We start from the raw sequence: 4,748 nt of genomic DNA on the forward strand, positions 1-4,748 counted from the left end.
CAGGACAAAAATTTCATCTGGGAAGTCAGAGTCCTTGACTTCAATGAGTAATAGCCAGGTGATGCCCTTTCATGCAGTCACAAAGCAAGAAATAAAAATAGAACAAGCCCAAGATTTTTGGATTTAGAAAATATTTCCCAACCAATTAAAGTTTCTATCTATATAAAGGTGTACTCAATTCCTACCTCAAAGCTAAATTAAGTTTACTTTGAGCTAATTTTTTTTCTGAAATTGTCATCTTGCTCATTCCTTCTAATTATTTTGGTCACAGCTCAAATATCATATTTTCTTTTTTTTTTTTATTTTTCCCCTTTCTCCATTCAGGGCCTTCAACTACACATCTATTAGGCTGTTTGAAGTCGCCCCACAGCTTACTGATGCACTTTGCTTTTTATTTTTTAAATTTCTTTTTTATCGATGTGTTTTATTTCAGATAGTTTGTACTGTGATGTCTTCAAGTTAACTAATCTTTCCTTCTGCAAAGTCTAAGCTGCCTAATCTGATTATTTTTTCACCTCAGAAATTGTAGTTTAATACTAGAGTTCAATTTCAGTCTTTTAATATTTTGTTTGCCTTTATTCAACCTTTTGAACATAAGGGAAATAGTTATAACAACTGCTTTGATGTCTTTGTCTGATTCAACTATCACATTTTCTGATAGATTTTCCCTGACCCCCTACATAAAGTAGCAACTCTCTTCCTTATCTCAATCATTCTCCGTTGTATAACTATCACACTTATACATTATCTGTTATACACTTATACATATACTGTTATGAGCACATATTTTATTTATTTTCTTGTCATTATCTGTCTCCATTACTAGAATGTGAGTTAAATGACAGTGTTACTGAAACAGAAACAGAACTAAAACTGAGTTCCTCTGTCAAGTTTATGATTAACCTTTCAATCTAAAACTTTATTCCCTTGTTCCACACCCATTCCTCCTCAAGACTGAAGAACATCAAAGAAAAGAGGGGATTGAAACTGTGTAGGAGGTGAGTGGTAAGTGAGCAAGTGAGCGAAGGTTCATCTGCCGCTCCCCATCGCTCGCATTACCGCCTGAACCATCCCCATCCCAGACCGTGGAAAAACTGTCTTCCATGAAATCGGTCCCTGGCGCCAAAAAGGGTTGGGGACTGCTGGTTTAAATGAGTACCTGGGCTCATAGCAGATACTCAATAATTATTTAGTGACTGACTGAATGAACGGATGGATGGATGCATTTGATACAAACACTGAGTTCTAAAAAGCAATGTAGTCACCAATGTGTGTGCTTACATATATATTATATGGATAGACACAGATACAGACACATACGCACACACACTCACACACACACTACATTTTAAAATCTGCAGCTCTGTTTTGAACTCTAGATCTTTAATTAGTAATCAGATCACCAACCAATTGATAACACTTGGAAAGAGGCCTAATGAAAATATAAATTCAAAGTTGTCTTTAATGAAGGACAAAATGTCAAGAGAGGAATAAAAATCTGTCCTCCAGACTTCATTAGGAAGCATCTCAAGCCCATCAGATTCATAAGTACTTCAGTGTTTAAGTTTGGGAAGCAATGCACGAAGATTCAAAAAACAATGAAATGACTGGAAAGCATTTAATGAAATAGTCAGGTTAAAGGTTAGAGTTTAAAAGAATCCTCAAGGTACCTTAGAAATCATTTAAACAAAAGAATATAGATCTGTCACTGAATCAGGGTATTCAAATATTTTTGTTGCTTTCCTGTTTAAATCAAAACAGGCAATTATGTATGTTCAAATAAAAAAATAAGTGACTTAAAAGCTGTATGTTTGAGTGAATAACAGACACACCAATTAAATGTAATTATGAAGCTTAGTTAACTAACTCACACCCTCAACAAACAAAATCTCTAGTTAGGCATGTGACATAATTCTATCTTTGCATATTACCCATTAGTGGTTCTAAGAGGATTTGAGTCAAGTTTTGAAAAAGCTTCATGAAACTGCTTCTTATTGCTATCCTTGATCTCCTGGGCTTAAGCTTTCTTGCTATTAATCTACAAATTGCAGATACTGATAAAAGTGTGCATATGAACTGAGATACCAGTTTTGAAAGGAAGCAATATAATTCTATAGGCTCCATTACAAAATAACTGGATCTGGAATTGGGTGCAGCGAAAGCTTTCTGAGGAAATGACTCCAAATTTGATCTTAAGTATGAATAAAAGTTTGTTGTGATAAACAGGACAGGAGGGAAGTGGAAGCAGGCAAAATAGCATGACAAAGATTCCTAAGTTGCAGACAACATGGAGCTCAAAGGAAATTGAAAAGCCCAGCTGGCCAGAGCTGAGAGTCTGAAGTAGCAAGAAGTGCTACATAATGTAGATGTAGAGGGCAAAATCATGTTGGCCCTTGTAATATTGGTTAAGGATTTTCCGCTTTTCTTTTGTAATAGGCGGCATTGAAAAAAAATTTTTTTTTCTATTCACAAAGAAAAAGCTCCAGTCCATCTTTTAATTTTTTTGAAAAATTCCTGACATTACAGAACTAAACTGAAATGTATTAATATTCCACTCTTACATTTCCATGACAAACAAAAAAATTTCATGAGCCAAACCCCCCCCCCCCCAAAAAACAAAACAAAACAAAAAGAAAACAGGGAGAAGCTTATAAAACTAAATATGGATCTCAGCATTAACAGCTGAATAGAGAAAGGAATTAAAACGCTTTAATTAAAAAATCACGAGTGGACGATAAAGTGTGTAGAAACTGAAAATTTACAAACTATTTAAAACCTGGAATCACTGACCGTTCAGAAACTACACAGATGGATCATGGGTGGTGGTGAACAGCAGAAAGGGATTATGGATGAGTCTGCATTGTTCTAGCTGCTCCCCATGCCACCCGTCTCCGAGGAAAGCCTGACATTGATTAGATATTGAGCCAGGCTAATGTTGGCAGCAGATCCAGTGATGGTAATCTGCCTATCAGTAGATCCTTCCACTGGGTTCGCAGTTTTGATCTGTGCCCCAGACATCTGACGATCTCATTGATTTTGGCGCCTTGACACCCGAGTACTCAGCCAATCAAATTGTTTGGAATGGTGAGTTCATGAGAAGCAGTCTGAGCAGATGCATCCAAACCTGCACTGAATGCGGTCTTGCCACGCGTCATGGGTAAATGAGACTGTTGCATTGCCAACTGATGCAGCTTGGTCAAATCTGGCTGTGGAATGGCATACTGTCCTTGAATGGTATAGGCCTCTAGAGGTGGTCCCTCCAGGTCAGGGTTGAGGCACATGGACGGGGTGGTGTGGGGAAAGCTCGCACTGTTGCTGCCTGTGCTGTACCTGCCCTGACCACTTGCAAAGATGACTGGAGAACTGGACGGCTTGGGCTGGTACGGGATGGTCACGCCCTTCGGGGGGGGACTGGGAGAGAGTGTCCAACATGACCACGCAGATCTGTTTCACACACTCAAGGATGGACTGCAGAATGCCAGCAATAGTAATGGCCCCTCAGTTGAGTTGGGGAGCATATCCCCTGCCACCTGGACCTGAGCCCCTGTACTCTCACGTATTTCCTTGATCTTGCAACCACTTTTCCCAATGAGAGAGCCACACTGACTAGGAGGGACCACCAGCCTCAGGGTGACTGGGGGTCTACTGGCAGCTGTGCTATTGGTCATAGAGCTGCTGATGTCCTCTTCCATAGCAAAGGCTTTGAAGATGGCATTAGTGGGTCCAACCAAAGTGATAATCCTCTCAGGACAATTCCCTTCTGAGATGTTGATACATGCACCACTGTCCTCATGCATCTTCTTAACTGATTCTCCTTTCTTCCCAATGATACTGCCAACTTCCTTTCCATGCATAAGTAGCCAGATGGTGAGAGTGACATTTAATCCACCTTCAATCACACCGGTGTCCATGTCGAGCAGTGTTCTGAGGAGCTGGACTCTGAGTGGTCAAGTCTTTGGTCACTGGTGGGGGTGAAAGCCAAAAACTGCAGGCGCGAGGCGACTGAGGAGGGGAAAAGGAGAGCGGGCGGGAAGGGGAAGGGCGGGAGGCTGGGGCGGAACAATAGGGGTGGGCGGGAAGGTGAGGGGGGGCCCCCCCGCGAGCGGGCCAGCAGCAGAGGGTGCAGGCTGCAGCTGCTCCGGCTGCTGCCTCTGCTGGTCTGGGCACATTGAAAATTTTTAATGTGTGTGTTTGTGTGTGCATGAGGACAAAGAAGGTAATGTGTTAAGTTTGGGAAGTAGGCATCGATGGAGGAGAATCAGTTTCATCAGGTTAATTATGATTTTGGGGTGATATCAGGAGCAACAATGTAAGAAGACATGCCTTAACTCTTAATCACTTCCCTTTAAATCCTCCACTACAACACCAATTTCTAGTTTGTACTCAGTGTGGCTTCTTTAACCTGAGGAATTAATTTTCTAGTATGTGTAGCACTGGTCATTTCACTGTTGTTTCTCTCGGTGATTTAGATAGGACTAAAACCATTCTAAAGTCAAATAATGAGTGGAGTTAAAACCTGCTGGTTGTCTACACAGCACCCCCGCCCCCCCCATTCTCTTTTCTTGGAGACGTACAAGTACTAGCCATCCCTGCCTCATATAGCTAATGACCTCAGGGGAATATGGACAATCAGCCATATAATGTTGTGAGGTCCAGTGTAAAATGAAAACGCAGGTCCCTTGTTTAAAAATTATTAAGACTTTCAAGATGATACTAGCAGTATACTAAACTAAGAATGGAACTCTTCC

General features: G+C 40.8%; 1 pseudogene; it reads right to left on the reverse strand.

Moving 5' to 3' along the window:
• Nucleotides 1-2,463: 2,463 nt before the first annotated feature.
• On the reverse strand, nucleotides 2,464-4,089 carry LOC116750418 (annotated as a pseudogene).
• Between the last annotated feature and the right edge of the window lie 659 nt (nucleotides 4,090-4,748).

This window comes from Phocoena sinus, chromosome 3 (genome assembly GCF_008692025.1).
Source record: "Phocoena sinus isolate mPhoSin1 chromosome 3, mPhoSin1.pri, whole genome shotgun sequence".
NCBI lineage: Eukaryota > Metazoa > Chordata > Mammalia > Artiodactyla > Phocoenidae > Phocoena > Phocoena sinus.